At 36.8% G+C, this 20,898-nt stretch overlaps 1 protein-coding gene across 2 annotated transcripts in view; it reads right to left on the bottom strand.

Annotated features, from left to right (window-relative positions):
- The window catches only part of LOC131437191 (nyctalopin-like), a 344,861-nt gene that overhangs the window by 113,502 nt on the left and 210,461 nt on the right, over positions 1-20,898 (bottom strand). The window contains exon 3 of one of the 2 annotated variants that reach the window (XM_058606371.1): positions 7,465-7,524. The exons of the other annotated variant lie outside the window; for it this stretch is intronic. The gene's annotated coding sequence lies outside the window, so the exon portion shown is untranslated. The remainder of the gene's footprint in view (positions 1-7,464; positions 7,525-20,898) is intronic. 2 annotated transcript variants of the gene reach the window in all.

Raw genomic sequence — 20,898 nt, 5'->3', positions numbered from 1 at the left:
TTCGATTTTCATAAACTAAACGTTACATCCTCCTTTACATAAGTCTCATCGTCCATCAAAACGCAAGCATCCGGAAACTGCAAAAGACGCGAATACAATTTCCGGGCCCTTGTTACTGCTCGCTTCTTCTGTTCTACACTTTGTTTCGAGATTTCCTGCTTCTTGTAGTTTAGGTCTTCAGGTGATTTCGCCTCTTGATACGCTGGATCATTCCGACACTCGTTCCTGCTTTTTTGGCCAAATCATGTATTGATATTGATTTGTTCTTCATGATTAGAGATACCACTTTCTGGTCCAGTTTCGGGTTGGAAGAACCGGGTTTTCAGCCTCTTCCTGGTAGCTCATCCAAAGAATAGTGTTCCCCAAACTTATTAATAGTGGTTTTAACACTGGCATGATGAATTCCAAGCCGCTTCGTCAATTTTCGCATAGTTATTCTCACTTAGCCATATGTCAAGAATCTTAATTTTCACTTCCTTTCCATTACGCGACATTTTGAATACGCAGAATTTCAACCGCACAAACAAGTAAACAAATAAAAGCTGACAGCCAAACGCACAGCATGCTGTGATCTGAGCATAAAAACATCACAAATACATGCGTACAACACAAATGTATGTGGATAGTTTATTTTCGATACACTCTTCATGGAAATGCGAAAAGCTAAAATCACTGCGAAAAATTACAGGTTACAGAAGTACCAGAAGTAGTGGTAAATACTTGAAAATGAAACTCACTTCTGTTTTTCAAAAACTAGCGGTCCTCTAGTTTTGGTATTATGAGGTGATGGGTGTTGAAAACTTTAAATCTTAATTTAAAATGACGATACTTAGTACACAAGAAAAAAATATTTTTTAAACTAATCCAAGTATTAGTTGATTGCGGTAGAAACTTACTTCGGCTATATCCATTTCGGTCTCAAGTTTCGAAAATACCGCAAGTAGCGGTCGAAATTCTTAACACGGAACTTGCACCCATTCCTCTTATTAACGATTATGAGAAAGGCCTCATTAGACAACTAGGTGGATTCAAATAGGTCATTCAATTTTTTCGAAGATGGATGGACCGACTATTTCAAACTAAGATTTTATAGTCCCATTAGGTTCCATTGCATAGAATAAAACTATGCCCATTTAGATTCCGGAATAATAAAATCATCTATGTATACATCAAAACACTGTACTTTAAGGAAAAAATAAAAATACATATTATTTCTCTTCGCTTCTAGTGAAATTTCTCACTTTCTTATTGATTCCTCCCATCAAACGCTACACATCTCCGGAGTCAACGTCCCGAGTCGTTTTTCCACTTTTCTTAAGCTTCCGCTTCATTATTGCTAAAATCTCTTGATGAGCCGGAACTTCGGACAGATGGGTGGACTTATATTTTTTCGATGAAATCTACGTTATTATCTCGGTACCACTGGATAACTTCCCGTCTATAGTGGCAGCTTGCCAAATCTACCAAAACTTCACGGGGCCTTTATGGGCATTGATGAACGGTAGTACGCGGTTTTTGGCGAGATTCTTCCTAGTACAGCATCAATCCATCGTCTTATTTGTCACGAACACTTTGGTCTTTGCTCCACAGCTGCATGTCCTTTGCCAAATCATCAGTTATTTGACAAATTTGTTCATGAAAGTAAACTTACACTTCACAGGAGCATCTCCTCGTGCCGTCGCCATGTAGAATTTTTGACCAGCAAGCTATCCGAAATCCATTTTGACAGCGGTTTCATCGTCGATAGGCATCCTTGGTACTTCGTCAAAACCTACTGGTACAATTTTCGAGCTCGAGTTTGATGAGTAAGCTTTGCTTCAACGTTCCGTTTGGTTGTTTGCTGGCTCGCTAAGGACGATATTCTGCTCTCTTAGAACGGTACCTACGGATCGGGGTTGGATTCAAGAATTTGATCGGGTTTCGGGTATTCGAACCCAAATACCCGAACCTTTTCTCGGGTACTGGTCGGGTAATTGTGGTTGCAGCGCATTTTTACGGTCAATCCAAGTGTTTCGTGTCAAAGGCCATCAGTTTTATTTACAGCGCGACCGGGATTATTAACCAGAAAATTCATGTGCAATAGTGCTTAGAAAATCATCTGCTAACTTTCCCTAAGCGACACATTTGTTCTACTCTGTTCTGGCTGGATTTGTCATCTTGCTATGGTAAAAACGTGCTTAATCCACCTATCAGTGAGATGATACCTTTTTTTTATCAATCCGCATGTGTTTTTTTCATGAATATTCTTCGGTTTTCATGACATTATTTTAATTACCGTCGTTTTAAGCTGCAATTTGACATTTTAATCACTCATTACTCTATCTAAAAAGGTTACAATCGATTAAACTTTTCATGATATGTCGAAGTGAGTTCCACTTTAGAATTTACGGTAATTTTAGGTACTTCCAGAGCCGGTATTCAGGAACCAGCATAAACCAAACCGATTCGTATGGCCATATGACGAATAAATTGCAATAGTTTTGAGTCCAACTTTCAAGCTTTTCGGGATTATCATCTTCTACATCGGTTTGAATTTTAAAAATTCATCCTCCTGTAATTCCAGAATCGGAAGTCAGCATTGAATAAAATTAATTATTTTGTGTGGGACGATAAGTTTATTTTAATTTGAATTTTTTTCTGAAATTCGATTTGGCTTTATTTGAGAAAACGATTGAGCTTTGAGAAACGATTCGATACTGGAGCCGGAATTCGAAAATCGGTGTAGCCGAAGTCAGACAAATTCACCTGATTAGTTTACATTTGTTTCAATATGTTTAAAAATCAGTATAGACATCTTTGAGAAATCGTAGTACGAGTTAAATTGTTGGGTGCCTTCCGAATCGAAAACTGAATACCACTAAAACTGAAATAAGTTTATTTGGTTGTCGACAATTCAAATCAGCAAATCTTAGATGATTCTTAGATATCATTTGAATCTTAGATCGGTTCAGCCATCTACGAGGAAAATAAGTTACACAATTTTAATTTCGTTTCACATATCATCCTGTAGTTCCGGAACCAGAAGTCGGATCCAAACATAATTCAGGAACCTTGTTTAGGAGCATACGAATTTTCATATGAATCTGAGTTTGTAGAAAACGGTTGAGTCATCTTCGAAAATAAGGTAAAAAATTGAGTGAAATTATTTGTCACATACGCATTTGCTGATCTCGACGAACTGATTCAAATGGTATATGGGTGTTTTGTTCTTCCAGCATTTATTGCTGTAAGCATTTTAAATCAATATAATTATGAAATTGTTCAGAATTCGGAAGTACTGCCATCTTTCCAATATGTCATATTCGAACGATTATGTTGCCAAAACCGAACCGTGCTAAAATTGGTCCGAGGCAAAATGTCATGAAAAATAATGCTGTTCGTGTTTTACGTTGCTCCCAAGCCTTTCTTTGCCATACAGCGCTCAGAACTTCTACTGCTGGAATATGGGGGAAAAGTCGCTTACACAAAAAATTCGATATCTCCGTTAAAAATGGACGGATTTTAACAATCTATGGCTTGTTGGATAGCTATTACCGTGCGGAATCTAAGTCTGAAAACATATTCTGTTTTCAAGGTCAATTGTGACAGATACTGTCAAAAAACATAAATTTTGAAAATTTTGACATAAAACTTCGTATAACTCAAAAAGTAAACATCCGATCTCAAAACCATTCAATAGCGTTCTGGGTGACGGGGAGACCTTTCATTTGCGACTAGTTTGATCAAAATCGGTTCAGCCATCTCTGAGATCTCGACCTCTTAGTTGACAACACACATACAGACACACACACATACTCACACACACACAGACATTTGCTCAGTTCGTCGAGCTGAATCGATTGGTATATGACATTCGGCCCTCCGGGCCTCGGAAAATTTTTCGAAAGTTTGAGCGAATTCTATACCTATTTTTTATATATATAAAAAAAGGTAAAAACGGCCATACCGCGCACAACGTTCACTTGGTGCCCAAGGATATAAACCATTCCAGTATGCCTGAGCTCCATCCGATAGAAATGTATTGGGCCGTCTTCAAGCGGAAGTTCAAGAATACATGAAAGAAAATTATTTATTCATACTCAATTTATTGCGAATGAAAATGGCAGGGCCTTTCGCTTGACTCTTTCCGTCAAGTTTCGAACAGCGTCCTTGATTACTTTGCTATCCGCAGAACGCCTGAATGAATATTTTTTCGTTATCATGTATGAATTTACAAACATTCCTGTTGAATCATTTTTTTACCGTAACACTCTTAAGTCAGTGTCCTCACGGTTATTGACGGCGAGCAAATATGAATGTGTTCGATAAGACTAAGTCGTATTAGGTCGTTAGTCACTATTGTTAGTATACTATCAATTTTACAACACAAAGCTTTCGCTTATTTTACATGTGTTATAAAATAGATTATTTGTGTGGACAGCTGAGGGTAATCAAAGATTTGTGAACTGTTTCCGTGGGTCAGTTTGCGGAGATTGTGCAAACACTGATTATGCAGGCTTTACTCTTCGGATCAGCAAATTGTAACAACAATGTACACCCTGAGTTGTTCCAATCTTGACACTACATTGTTAACGAAATTCCGTTCGAACCCACCCATCAAGGGTGAGTCAGGCAGGGGTATAGTTATTGTGTATGTTATGATTAATCTCTGATCCTCAATGATAAACAAACACCGCAAACAGATTTCACGAGTGATGCCACCATCGGTCATACGAGCTGGTGGAACGTATTAGGACTATCTGTGGCAAAACCATCGGTAATTATCGACAGGATCCGTCTGGAATTACAGAGCCAGTCACCGATCGCATGGTGCAAAAGCGGAAGCCTGATGGTTGTTACCGTTCGGCACAAACATCACTTAGTTTACCAGACTATGAGTTATTTATAGCTCGTTCGATGAGTTGAGTATGCAATGGGAACTGATTTTCTCTCACCCCAAAAGGAGATACGATACTGCATTCTGACTGGCTGCGGTGCTAACAAAAGAGAGATGGGAAACAATGCCAACTGCTCTTGGAAGTATCGCGATAGACTAACGTTCCTTGGTGAGTACATATATCCATATCATAGGGTGATGTAGTTTGAACATGAACAAAATTAACAGTCTAAATTGAAGTTCACTAGACTGGCTTTTTATTAAATTGTTCAATCAGTGAGAAATCATTTTTTTCTATTACGCTATCGGTAGGCAATTGGATGCTTACTGGAAAACACTATGCTAGAAGAAGTATAAATAATAAAATACTATCACTATATGATTATATTCCTAAACTGTGAAGCTATTATGCTGTATGTGGGTTTTGTTAGTTGTAGTTGCTAGAGGTCGCGATATAATAATGTGCTTAGGGCACATAACCGTTTTGCCTTTTCTTTACGTTTCATCTTAGTGAAGTAGTTTTCAAATGCCGATGTACACGAACTTTCAAAACCTGCTGTCGAGAAAACCGCTTTTACAGTTTACAGTCAATAAAATCGAAAGAAACGGTTTCTTTTTCTAGAGAGCTGGTAGAGTGTAACACTATCGAAAAAATTATTTTGTCGTGAATACGACTTACTTTACTATGGAGCGCCTTTTTAAAATTAGCCATATGGAAGAATGGTCAGAACTTAATCGTGAATATCTCGACTTGTATGTTATTAATGGCAGCAACATAATTCTTTCACTATTTCATCAAAAATATGATCAGGAATTTAGGATAATATTTTGAACACTGTGAGGTAACCACAAACAACTCAAAAATTAAGTTTTCTCAAAATTTAAATACAACGCGGAAAACTCTTTACTTTCGCTTGGGTTTTTCGCACAAGGACGACGATTTTGAGGTAGTCAGGCACATATCTTCAACTGAACGTAGGGATGTCGGAAATTTCGAATTACTCGATTGTTTAATAATCGAATATAATTTTAAAACTAATCGATTGTAATTTATTCGATTATATGGGTTATTAATCGATTACTAGATTAATCGATTACTCGATTAATCGATCGATTTTACGACATCCCTCACTGGACGTTATAAAAGGGGAACCGTGGGCGAAAATTGATCATTTCTTCTAGTGCGTTGGATGGAAGTAGACGTCGTGACGAAAGGACGTATTCAAACAGCGGCATCGGAGAGCGCACCTTCTGCGTTGTTAAAAACCTCGAACACACGACCTCATTTGCCTTCCGGTCGTCAAGGCGAGAAGACGCATTAAACCAGTTTCGCATCATTTGGCACTGCGAGCGGATGTCTTGCGGTTTGTACGCAAAGCTAGTTTCAACTCAAACAAGAGCGATTGCATCATGCAACAAAGCTTCTGGTCGTTTGCATAGGAGAGAAAGAAAACGAAAAGTGGACAAGTGGCCGTTCTAATGGCTGTAAATGTTATCTAAAGAACTATTAAGATTACTTCTTTGCACATCGAAGGTAAAAATCATCAGTTTAGTGAAAATTCAAAATAATTTGATTTGCTTCGTGCACTTTCCGCTGTGCGAAAATCGTTCGGGAAAAATGTTCCGAACTGTGCTAAATATCGTAGAGAATTCCACAATTTGGTCTTTCTAAAAGATAGAAATGAATCCTGTACAGCATCTTGATAGATTCTTGTAATGAAATATGCAAATCCGTGATGAGATAATCGACGTCAAAAGTTTCACAATTCACACAATCGATCAGCTATCAATTCGAATTCGAAAGTTTAAAGAAATCGTGTCAGTTTTATTCGTATTCACGACATCCAGTTATGTCTCTGACATTACACACCCGTACTTTTTTCTTTGTATTTTATTTATAAAACAAATTCAAGAATGTTTTGTCAAGTTTCCAAATCAATCGACGTAGGACTTTGACCTGTGCGCCGAATTTCCAGAGTTTTGTTCCGATAGCCTAGAAAATTTGGCAAAGTATTCTTGAAGTATTGTTTTACTATAGGATCAGGATTCGTAAAATAGCCAAAAACTATATTTTTTTCATTTTTGTGACTTACTGGAAGAAACATTGAAAAAAAGTTTTTTTTTCTGAGAGTTATTGTAGTTATTTTTCGTCAAATCATTCCATTCGTTAACAAATAAACATATTTTAATGAAAATTTCACAGATAATACAATAAAATAAAACTTATTGTACACACTTAAATTTTTTAGCTGAGTCTCGGCAAAAAAAATGCCGAGATTCGCACAGCCGAGTAATCAGCAATCATCTCGGCAAAAATAAAATTACTGAGCGTCTCGGCATCCTAAAATTTGACAAACGTCAAATATTGCCGAAATCGTCAGCATAAGATTTACTGTTTGCTCAGTGAAACGTTCACTGAATATTCGGCAATCCAATAAAACGAAAAAATGAAAAAATAAATTACCGAATCATCAGTAATTAAAAATCTTGTCAATTATTTTGTTTGTATTTATTCAGGATAAAAAATTCATTTTATTAACACTTAAAGGAGGCTTACAAATTTGTTGCCAGTAGTGCTTAAAGCCTACCTGAAAACATGTAGCATAAATAAAAAGCGGCGTTTCCAGATGCGGGCACCTTGAGTCGAGCTGGAAATATGAAAATAAAAATATATATTGATTTTTGGCCTACAAAAATGTTCAATATTTAATGATGCATATACGGTATTGTTCAAAAAATAAACTTACTTTGATCTATTGAATTATTCCATGCATTGGGTTATTTTTTCGCCTATCCCCCAAAGTTTTGTCTCGAGGACGCTTTGAGCCCCGTGTTGGGTGTTTTTCCCTTATAATCGCGAGTGCTCTGATAAAGTCGCTTTTTATAAAGCGAAACATGTCACTATATTTATTCAATATTTGTACTTGCAAGTGGTTCCACGCTTCTTCGAAGATTATCCATTTTTTCACTAGAGAATTTCATTAGAAAATAATCGCACAATGCGAAGCGAAAATGTAACGCGGCAATAAATGACAGCTGTCGTGCTGAATCTCGGCAACAGCTAGCGCATATTCCGAAATCTCGTCAAACGTCTCTGCTGATGTCGGCATATCTGTTGTTTACTGATAAATTCAGCAAGCAATTATGCCAAATTTCGGCAAAGTGAAGCATTTTACCGAAATATCAGTGAATGCATTTAACGAAGTTCAGAAACATGTGTATTGATTGCTGAGCAATCAGCAAATTTACGTGTTGCTGATCAGTTTCGGCATTTTATTATGCCGAGCTCAAGAAATGGCTTTAAGTGTGTATACAAATTTTGAAAACAATTGATTTTATTTTCAATGTTTTGGACTTTGAATAAATCGGAAAAAAATATCAGAATCAGTGCCGTAAAATTTCATTAAATTGCATTCAATTGAAATCGACTATACGCAGCCGATCAGATCTTATGTCGCTGGACAACTTTTGCATTCACGGAGGTTGCTGGATCTTTTTGATGAGTCACATAATAGATTTTTTAAATAATAATCGTCATGCTTGAAATATTTTTCAACAGCATGAATCATTATTGAAACATTCCCATGGATTGTGCAAACACATATGTTATGTGAACCAGAACTTCCAAGCAACTTGCAGTGTTTTGGTCTTAATGCTGCAAATGTACTAAATCCAATATTTCGATCTGGAAATTCCTCCTTATAACCCAAATAAATTTCTTTCAATGATGAATAAAGCAATCGTTTTTGTTTGCGTTCACACTTACCATTCATTTTGACTGTGAAGCAATCTCTTGATCCCGACATTACTCCTCTGACGTCATCGCTGTTGAAATATTGAAGCCCCTCGTTTTCTATCGTTTCGTTCCTGCTGCGTCCCGTTTGTTTCTTGGCTTTTTTTCGTCCGTTGATTCTCTTGCCTCCGACACACTGTATTTGTTCGCCTTGAATTGGGTGGCTATTTTCTCCTTTGACCACGAGTTTGGCAAGACTGATAACAAACTCACTTTTGCATTCCTAGTGAAATCAGGCTGAGCAAACTGCTCTATCATTTGAGTAATCACTTAATCCAACTCTGCTGCTTTCGTTTTAAGTAATTCTGGATCTTCTTCATCCGCCGAGAACCCGAATATTTGCTTTTTTATACCTCTAGAAATATTCAAATATTTTTCTCTAGGATAATTAATATTCCGGGTTTTCTTCGTTGATATCGGAGACACGTTGATTCCTGCGATGCCCTTGTTGAAGAGTTCAATGTTGTGTGCTCTTGAATACTCCGCCGCGACTAATGCTTCAGAAGATGCTGAGTTGATTGAAGCTGCTGAAGGTACTTCCTCTAAATCGTACTGCGATGTGGATGGTTGTGGTTCCGTTGTTGACTGCCCTTCTGTTTCCAACGTATGACTCGGCCATCCATAGAAGTTGTCCATCAATGTCAACTTCCCTTTCTGAGCAGCCTAGATAGCCGTGTAGTGTCGGTAGCGGTTTCCCAACTGGCTAAGTATAACGCTACGGTCCACCTATACCGGTGGTATAAGTCCACCAAACAGGTAAGCCGTGTGGCATCCGGCGGAATTATTTTCTACCAAGAATTGATCCACTGGTTTCCTGTTCCATGTCGTAAAAGGCCACAAAAATAGGAACTCCTAAGTTAAGGTGTATTTCCGTGTCGAGGACTGAATAGCTGTAGGAGGTTAAACAATGCAGTCGTGAACGGAATATCTTGGGTTTTCCCTTACTGGATACACGCAATGCTTAGCAATCGACTTCTTTGTTCTTCGCTTACCACTCTCTTTGATTTAATGCAGCAAGCCCTGCGATCTGTTCAACAATGGTGTTGTCAGGTTGAATTATCTGTAAATCCGGGCAAAACATCAATGGTGCTTTTCATTCATCATAGGATAATCACAGGAGCTCGTCCGTTACAGTTCTTCGGTTCAGAGGTCTTTGTGCTCGATCAAGTTAAATACGTCGGGGTTATTCTTGATTCAAAACTGAATTGGTCTGCTCACATTGACTTCAGGATTAAAAGAGCTTGCATGGCTTTCGGCCAATGCAGACGAGCTTTTGGTAAATCATGGGGACTCAAACCCAGATACATTCATTGAATGTACACAACTATTGTTAGTCCAATTTTAGCATACGGATGTCTTGTATGGTGGCAGAAAGGAGAAGTCGCGACAGTTCAGTCAAAGCTGAATCATCTCCAAAGGATGGTCCTAATGGCGATGACAGGAGCATTCACGACAACTCCTACTGCTGCTCTAGAGGCGCCACTGTGCATTAAACCACTACATGTGTTCCTAAAACAAGAAGCATTATCTTGTGCATACCGTCTTAAGGTTACAGGGGTTTGGAACAGTAGCCCTTTAGATTATGCTACTAGCCACACTCGCTTGTGGTCTCAAATGGCTACGTGGGATGAGTATTTACTCGCTTCTAGTGACCTAACTCTCACATGCAGTTTTCCTGTTTTGAAATGTGAGCTATCCTCTTCGTGAGGAATGGTTGTCTGGTTGTCTGGAACGACATCTTGATGAACACATAGTTTGTTACACGGATGGTTCTCTGTTGAATGGTCGTGCTGGTGCTGGTGTCTACTGTCGTGAAATGAGGCTGGAGTAGTCTCATTCACTTGGTAGATACTGTACTGTGTTCCAAGCAGAAATCCACGCGATTCTGTGTGGAATACAATCGGCACTTCAGCAGAGGATTTGTGATAAACGAATTTATTTTTGTTCCAACAGTCAGGCAGCTTTAAAAGCATTTTTAATTGATTTTAATTTTTAACTTGAGTTCGACATGCGATCACTAGATTCGACCGTGAATCACTCAGTTCGAATGATTCAAGGTCGAATCTAGTGATCGCATGTCGAACTCAAGTTAAAAATTAAAATCAATTTAAAATGCTGTTTACTTCTTATTGGTACCCGGCCATTCTGGTACTGGAAATAAATGGGCTGATGAGTTGGCTAGAGCTGGTGCAACGTATGATCTCGTTGGTCCGGAAGCAGCTTTACCACTTTCAACTAGTTGGATAAAGCACGAGCTACTTTTGTTATTGTGAAAAAAATGGAAAAAAGGAATTTCGTGTGTTGATGAAACACTACTTTTTGATGAAAAAAAGTGCCGCCGATACCAAAAAATGGCTTGATGAGTGTTATCCAGACTCTGCACCGGGCGAAGCAACAATTCGTAAGTGGTTTGCAAAATTTCGTACTGGTCATATGAGCACCGAAGACGATGAACGCAGTGGACGTCCAAAAGAGGCTGTTACCGATGAAAACGTGAAAATAATCCACAAAATGATTTTCAATGACCTTAAAGTGTAGTTGATCGAGATAGCTGACACCCTAAAGATATCAAAGGAACGTGTTGGACATATTATTCACGAATATTTGGATATGAGAAAGCTTTGTGCAAAATGGGTGCCGCGTGAGCTCACAATCGATCAAAAACAACAACGAATTGATGATTCTGAGCAGTGCTGAAATTGAATGAATTGGGCTTCGAATTGCTCCCTCATCCACCGTATTCTCCAGATTTGGCCCCCAGTGACTTTTTCCTGTTCTTAGACCTCAAGAGAATGCTCGCTGGTAAAAAATTTGGAAGCAATGGAGAGGTAATCGCTGAAACTAAAGCCTATTTTGAGGCAAAGGACAAATCGTACTACAAAAATGGTATCGAAAAGTTGGAAGATCGCTATAATCGCTGTATCGCCTCTGATGGCAATTATGTTGAATAATAAAAACGAATTTTGGCAAAAAAATGTGTGTTTCTATTAAACGATACGAACTTTTCAGCCGAACTGTTACTCTGAAGGTGTTAGCGAAAAAATCAATTTACTTGAGTTTAAACGATTACTGACTATAGAACCTTATAGATATGAAAAAAAAACATTATTCACGTATTGTCATCAAGCGTATAGTTGAAAACTGCACAGTATATTGGAACATTTCGGATAAAATTATAAATTCTATATTATTTGTACACATACGAATTTTTTTTTGGATGTTACGACTTGTGCAAGCTGACAAATATGATCAATTTCGATCAAAATTTATCAAATAATCTTTAAATCCAATCATAAAAACTAAGAATTTTCCAGACGTGTAAATATTACTCAATCTAAATTCTTGCATTTTCCATTTCTAAATTATGAATTATACCGCAGAAAGTCACAAAATCATTAAAGGTAATTTAGATTAGAGTGAAATAAAGCTAGATAAAATTTTCAGTTGTTTTCATGCTAAACATTAAATGGAACAGAAATGTGTCAAAATTGTTGGGTCAATAAAATTTACTACTATTTTCAACTTTCTGCATTAGGAAATCTTTTTCAACATCACCCACTTTCTTACGCCTTTTCCAACAATTCGATTTAATAATGTTTTCCGTCCACCGGTTTCAGAAATATTATATCAAACTACGGTTACTGAACACAGTTTAGTTCCGACATACTTTTGTTATATGAATTAAATTCCGTGCAACTATCAATTGATACGATTTTTAAACAGTCACATCATGATATATAAAACAATGCATTAGACTAAAGTTTATAAATACTAATATAACTTAAGTTTACGTTTCGTCTTCGACTCATCAGTGCGTCAGCAGATTATGTTGAACTGCTGACGCAAATCCCCGGATCAACATACTAATATCTTTGTGAAAATCTATGACGCTATCAAAAACTACCTTTAAATAAAACGGAAACGGCTTTCGACCATTTCTCATTGAGTTTAGTCGTTTACGAGCTCGATTGTTTTGGTTTTATAATGCCAAAACTTCTCGAAAATCAGAAACTTCTTCGAGTAAAGTCGAACGAAGCTCGATGATCGAGTTCGAGTCGAGAACCATAATACCAAACATGGTCGATTCTATAAAGTTTTAGTCGAATCGAGGTAACAGTTCGGCTGAAAAGTTCGCATCGTTTAATAGAAACACACATTTTTTGCCAAAATTCGTTTTTATTATTCAACATAATTGCCATCAGAGGCGATACAGCGATTATAGCGATCTTCCAACTTTTCGATACCATTTTTGTAGTATAATTTGTCCTTTGCCTCAAAATAGGCCTCAGTTTCAGCGATTACCTCTTCATTGCTTCTCAATTTTTTACCAGCGAGCATTCTGTTGAGGTCTGAGAACAGGAATAAGTCACTGGGGGCCAAATCTGGAGAATACGGTGGATGAGGGAGCAATTCGAAGTCCAATTCGTTCAATTTCAGCATGGTTTTCATCGACTTGTAACACGGTGCATTGTCTTGATGAAACAAAACTTTTTTCTTCTTCAAATGAAACCGTTTTTTCGAAATTTCGTCCTTCAAACGCTCTAATAACGCTATATAATAGTCACTGTTGATGGTTTTCCCCTTTTCAAGGTAGTCGATGAAAATTATACCATGCGAATCCCAAAATACAGACGCCATAACCTTACCGGCCGATTGTTGAGTCTTTCCACGCTTTGGGTTCGGTTCATCGCGGGCAGTCCACTCAGCTGACTGTCGATTGGACTCCGGAGTGAAGAGATGGACCCAAGTAACAATGTTTGTTACGCTAGCTTGTTTGTGACTAGTTTGCAACCAGATATTTGAGTGATTGTTACTAACATCTAACCACTTGCATGACTCAAAAAGCGCAGTTTCTACTAGTTGTTAAGTCGGCTAAAAATATGTTGTCGTTACGTTGTAATGCCATACTGAAATAACTTATCTTTTCATAACTTGAAAATAACTTGTTTCCAAGTAAACTAGTTGAAACTTAGTCATCATCGACATTATAAACATTGAATGAATCCAAAATACTTTTCTATCATCAATAAAAAAGCAGAAGAGTACTTTAAATCACAAACTTGATACAAGGTACAAATTTCACAACGATCCAAAAACTGTCGAGCGGAATTCAATTTTACTTCACTGTTTTTTATGCGCCTTCAATCCAAATCTGTTTATAAAGATATAAAAACTAAACAACAAAATAACCCTATGTTCAGAATGCTCAAAATTATTCCAAGTAGAGTGATTTCTCATCATATTAAATTTCATATATCATGAAAACTATAATATTATCACAATCGATGTTCAATCCCTATATTATTTTCTTCGTGTTTATGACAGTGCATAGAACAAAAATGACTTTTCTGCCTTTCACTATTATCGGCAAAAAGTAGTTTTGAAAAAAGTAATATCCTGGTATTATTTACGTTTCATACACTTCTTGAGACTCCATATTGTGTTCGCCATATTCAAGCCAACAAAGGTTGTTTTGTTTGCATTTTAATTATCATAACGTTGGGAAAACTTACCGATAACTGTCTGAAGTAATGAAGAAATTATATGTTATAATCTTATTATATCTAAGTTATTGCTATATCAATTCACAGTAACGATTCACATATACGTTAACGTATTTATAATGGTTTCGCAACGGAAAATAAACCTTTTTTCAACTAGTAGCTAAAAACATAGCTGTGATTAAAGATATGTTAGAATCAAGTAACGATAACTTACAAATGATAGTTAGTTCAATGTTTACGTTATAAATAAACACTGCTGTCACCTTGTTTTAACCAGTATAACATAAAAAACATGTTCGTGCTCTTGTTGCAACACAGTTGGGTTGAGTGGTATCAAAACTAGTTACGGGTTGCTACTATTGAAGTCAAATAAACTTATTTTCAACTAGTAGCTAGAAGCTTTGTTGTGATTAAAGATATGTTTGGATTAAGTAACGATAGCTTATAAATCATATTTAATTCAATATAACACAAAGATGTTATGATTGGAAACCTAAATAACTATTTCGTAACTAGTTATGTTATGATGAAACATTGCTGTCACCATGTTTTAACCAGTATAACATAAAACACATATTCGTGCTCTTGTTGCAACATAGTTTGGACTTGGTCGTATCAGAACTAGTTGCGGATTGCTACTTGGGGAGCCATGTTTCGTCCATTGTTATATATCGACGAAAAAAATCGGTTTTATTTCGATATAACAGCTCCAAAAACTGCTCAGATTAATCAATTCGTTGTTGTTTTTGATCGATTGTGAGCTCACGCGGCACCCATTTTGCACAAAGCTTTCTCATATCCAAATATTCGTGAATAATATGTCCAACACGTTCCTTTGATATCTTTAGGGTGTCAGCTATCTCGATCAACTTCACTTTACGGTCATTGAAAATCGTTTTGTGGATTTTTTTCACGTTTTCTTCGGTAACAGCCTCTTTTGGACGTCCACTGCGTTCATCGTCTTTGGTGCTCATATGACCAGTACGAAATTTTGCAAACCACTTACGAATTGTTGCTTCGCCCGGTGCAGAGTCTGGATAACACTCATCAAGCCATTTTTCGGTATCGGCGGCACTTTTTTTCATCAAAAAGTAGTGTTTCATCAACACACGAAATTCCTTTTTTTCCATTTTTTTCACAATAACAAAAGTAGCTTCACTCAAAATGCAATATCTAACAAACTAATAATTACTGACTGACCAGAAGTCATAAATAAAAAGTAAAGTTTTATCGCTAAATTGTTCATCGAAAATTGTTCCTGTGTTTGTCACGCTACGAACATTCATCAAACACGAATAAATGATATCACAAGACTAGCGAGAAAAGACGAACTACAAGTCGCGAGGGTAGGTTTGGTAAATTTGCGGAATCAATTTGAAGTAGTCATCTTAGTTATTTTTGCTCCACATTTTATCCCATATGTACAACCCATTAGTTTGACAGAGATCTACAATCGCTGTTCGATGCACTAAGACTCAAAAGATGATTTGGTGATTGGTGCATTTGCTTAATTTTTGCGTAACAAAAGCTTTTAATATATTCACAACATATTTTAATGAATTCGCCGTATTGAACAGCATAAGACGTTTGACAATTCTGCTACCGAAAACATAAATTCGAAAAATAATTTCGGGCGAGACGAAGTTCGACGGATCAGCTAGTAGATAGTAAAAACTGCAGAACAACTTTTACTGTTGTTCGAATTGCAACAATCTGAAGAAATTGCCTGCGGGTTGACGGTTCAGTGAATAGAACACTGGTCTTACAAATCAGTTATCGTTCGAGCCCCGACCTGGAAGTACTCTAAGTGTCAGTAGGATCGTAGCATCAGTCATGCAACGGTTATTTTGAAACAGAATTCCACAGAAGAAATGCAATGCCAACCACGCTTAAAAAAATGGTTTATCGTACCGAAGACTAGTGTAAAGTTTAATCCAAATTGGGATATGGATAATACTGATGACTTGTTATCCGTTTCAGGAATTGCTAAATGGCTGTCAGTTAATCAACAATGGCCAAACATTTAACACGAAACGGGATAGAAACTTGAAATACAGAACACGTTGCGAGCTTAAAAATTGGAAATTTGTTTAACTACAAACCGGATTCGGTCACGTTTGCAGGTGCAGTTTTCCATCACTGTGTGACCAACATTTTTGTCACATCATCCGACGGAACAGTTCTCTGTCAACAAGTGATTAGCCATAAAATAGCCCTGGTTTATTTGTGTTCGATTCCAATTTTCTATCTACTGCGAATCAGTTAATTGATTTTTCAATTGACTCTGGGCTGGACATGTCGATTTGAATCACCCTAGTGGATGAGCTGCGATCCTGCTTTCGCACTGAATGGCAGTCCAAATGAAGTGTTTGCTCAGTGGGCGCCAATCTCATATTTGCGTGCAGTCGGTCGACGGGCGGGCGGTGCTAATTCATTTAGTTAGATCGAGATTGTTTGCTTTGCTGTGGAGTACGGAAAAGAGGCTCGTTAGATGAATTGAGCCAGATTGGGGGAAGCAAAAATCCATTTGCATTGATTGTCCACGTGCTAATCGGGCATTGTCCCATCGATATGAACTATTCCCGACAAGAGTGGGTACCATTGCATCATCATTTTTCTACGGTTTTCGGTAGACAAGAATTATATTCTCATCTACTCATTCAGCAGACAAATCTTCTCGGATTACGGGAATGCCAGCATTCTAAAGAATATGTTGTTATTCTCGTGTCAATCTCGAGGTGAGGCGTCACCGGATTTTACATTTTGACAAAACAACACCTGCGAAGTGTTGACCTTAGCACCACAACCCGAAAGTTCATTACAGACAGAAAGTTCCACAACCGAGCGAATTCTTAATCACGTTGAAATTGTGCTGGGACGAAAAGTTCGGTTTGGGCTCCTTTCGCAATCATAACTCCAGTGAGCTCCGACAGAAAAACCGTCTTGGAACGTGAGCGCAATTTTTCAAAATTAACTTAAGTAAACCCATGGGGGCAATGTTTTGATGCGTGTACCGTTCACTCAAGCCGGTGACGTACTTCCTGGTGGCACATTTATTTGTTTTTTTTTCTTCTGTTCCTTTTATTTCGCCTAGCAGGTTTATGTGTTCGTTGTCAAAGTTCACCCCGAAGGAACCCAGGGAAAGCATCAGCATCATGCCAGATGAGAAAGATGATTATCGCCCTGAGCTGTTGCTGTTGGGTGTTCAGTGGCACGGCAATGTAAAGATGGTGATTATGAAAGCTGAAACGTAGACAAATTTTGGAAAATTATTGTTCGACAGAGGATAATAGCGTGGTGGTTGGAATTGCGATGGTTGTGCTACCGGAGAATGGTAGATATCATCATTTTAAACCTGCTCCCAGGTGAGTACTGGAGGCGTCCCCTAATTTATTGTGGTGATAGGCTGCTTTTGTAATGATAGAAAATTTGTTGTTTAACGAGTATTCCTAAATTTGTACAGGTTTGTTTTCCGTAATCGTTTACCATGTTCGGCCTTTCTAGCCTTGTGGTTTGGTTTGGGTAATTTTTTTTTCAATCTTGTTGGAATAGATAGCTCTTGATTGATAATTTTAAAAGTTTAATCAGCCTTTACGACTCGTTGATTCGATGCGAGAAAAAGGTCATGGCCTATGCATTATTGATACAATTTGCTATATCATCGATTGATGTGGAACGACGGGCTAGGATTTCTTGGCCTCTGGAAATTTTCTAGCTACTTAGAGTTGCTTTGATTTAAACCGTCTAAGGACAATTTGAGATACTAACAGCTTTGAAAACTTTTAGTTGATCTGTCTTGTCAGGGCAACTTATGGAAGAAAAAAACCTGTTGTAATCCAAATAGTGGTGTAATGATGCCTTTCTTATATTACTCATAAGATCATAAATATTACTGAGGAATTCGTAAAAACAACTGTTCATTAAATATGAATAGCAAAGTTTGTTCGGACTTAATCTAAAAAATTCTACTGTTTACCCTGTAGTTTCTGACCCGGAACTAGTATCCACAACAAATTAAGGAATTCCGTATGAAACTGAAAGACTTTTCCTGTGAACCTATAAGTCTGTGAAAATCGATTTGGATATCTTAAACAAAAGTGAGTTAGATCCTTTTTGCAGTTTTTTATCACCATTTCCAATCTGAAACCGGATTCAAATGAACGGAATAGCCGAAGTTGGTCCGTTTGCCAGCAACAAATATGGAACAGTTTTGAACCTATCAGGTGTACAACTTTGTTTCCGCCGTTTTTTACCAAAATTAAAAGCTTTATTTCAAAAAAGTGCTTACAGATGTATTATTCAAAGTATTGTCCGTCCCTAGACAACTTTCTCCCATCTTTCCGGAAATTTTCGGATCCCACCTCGAAAAAAGGAGTTCTCTTTTGACGCTATCCATGAAGCAATCCATTTTTCCAACTCTTCGAAGGATTGAAAATGTTGATCTGCCAGGCCGTGTGCCATCGAACGGAATAGGAGAAAGTCAGAAGGGGCGACATCTGGGGAACACGGTGTGTGGGGCAAGACTTCCCTTTTCAGCGTTTCCAGGTACTTTTTGACCACTTTTGCGACGTGAGGCCGAGAATTGTCGTGTTGGAGGAGGTTTCAACTCGTACGGCACCCACTTTCCTTCTTTCTAAATCATGCCCAGGACTTTGAGACGTTTTGAAATGGCTTGCTGACTCACTCCTAATGATTCGGCAAGCTCTTCTTGTGCTTGGCACGAATCTTCAGCTGCATTTTTTTCGAATTGTAACAGAAATGTAAAACTTCCCGCAAATAGCGAGAATTGGGCACATAAACAGACATTTTCGAGCGTGAATAATACGAAAAGAAGAACATCTGTCATTAAAACGGCGATGACAATTCGTTAGGCACTGTACCCGATCAGATGGTAATAACAGAATTATAACAACTGAGCTAGCTGTTAAAATAACAAAAATCACAACAAAAAAGACTCTAGCGGGAACAGAATCGTAACAGATTTTGAAACGTTTGTGTCACAATTATTATAGAATTTGATATAACTACAGCGGTCCGAAAACAGAAATTTATAACCAAAGTTGTAATAAATTAGATAACATATTTAACACAGAAAAACTATATCATAGCTAACTTTAAGCATCGTTTCAGTCCTAAATTGTTGAATGATTGTTTTTCTTAAATGAATAATTTATTTATTGATCTGATTTTTTCTTTTAGTTTTTTGAAATTCTGATCACTATATTATCATTTCTAGCAACGGAAAAACTCATGATGAACTTTATCATGAGTCTTGCAAATGAAAATAAAACATCATAACTGATTTTGTTAATATATTGTTATCATAAGTTTTAACTTGCAACTGTTTTCATTTGTTAAATATCTCAAAATAACACAAATTGTTATACATATCAACTGTTGATATACTTGTGTTATGATTTTGTTGTGTGCATCTGATCGGGTACACACTCACTTTAAACGCATTATCATCTATGTATTTTGACCAGCCAGTACCAGTACAGCCACCTATCGGCAAACGGCGGAAGCAAAGTTGTACACCTGATATCTCATGCTTTATTTCTATTAAACCAAATAATCGAAATTGAACAAACAAAACGAAATAGCGTTTCTGTTACTTCTGCATATGTAAGTTAAGTTAAAAAGCATGCTGCTGAATAAAACATGTAGTAGGAAATAATAGTAATAATAATAATATTAATAATAATAATAAAAATAATAATAATAATAATAATAATAATAATAATAATAATAATAATAATAATAATAATAATAATAATAATAATAATAATAATAATAATAATAATAATAATAATAATAATAATAATAATAATAATAATAATAATAATAATAATAATAATAATAATAATAATAATAATTATTATTATTATTATTAATATTATTATTATTATTATTATTATTATTATTATTACTATTATTATTGACATCACTACAACACCGGCACGGTATTACTCCACTACCGGCTGTGAAAATTGCATATTTTTCATTGACATTCTTTTATTTTTTGCCTAGACTTCGGGACTTTTTGTCTAGGGTTCGGGAGTAACGGGTAAAATGTGCAAAAAATAAATAAATAAAAAGTTCACTCGATTTTCGCAGAGACCACCTAACCGTTTTTTTTAACTATGATTTAAACTAAAGTCCTTGTTGTCTCATAGGTTGCTCAGGTTCGGGAGTTATGGCGTAAAATGTGCAAAATGAACTAAAAGCGTGCAATCGATTTTTACAAACGTAAGCTCAAATGAAAGGTCTTACAACCTTATATAATCCTACTAAATTTCATCCGGATCCGACTTCCGGTTATGAAGTTATAGGGTAAAGTGTGTTAAATAGTGCACACCGGCACTAACACCGATGAAACAAAATGTGCAAGAAATTTTCAAAACTAGACTCAAAACTACACAAATCGATAGCCATTATCAGTAGGCAGCTAAACAAACCGAATCCGGCTATCCTGGTTCCCGGTTTTTGATTGACGATGGGAAATAACAGTCATATTCTCAAAAATGGATCTCACTCACTTTTCTCACAGTTTGCAGAACCGATATTTCCAATCTTAGGGTCAAATGAAAGGTCTTGTAGTCCTACCAAAAATTACTGCATATTTTCAGATTCAACAAAAATTTAAACCAGTGTACGATGGCCAAATCGTATAAAAATTTCAAAGTTTGAATAAAAACTAGTAGAGTTTGTACGTTATGTTAGTT

The sequence above is a fragment of the Malaya genurostris genome, chromosome 3, assembly GCF_030247185.1.
Source record: "Malaya genurostris strain Urasoe2022 chromosome 3, Malgen_1.1, whole genome shotgun sequence".
NCBI lineage: Eukaryota > Metazoa > Arthropoda > Insecta > Diptera > Culicidae > Malaya > Malaya genurostris.
This window is presented reverse-complemented; position numbering and strand designations above follow the sequence as displayed.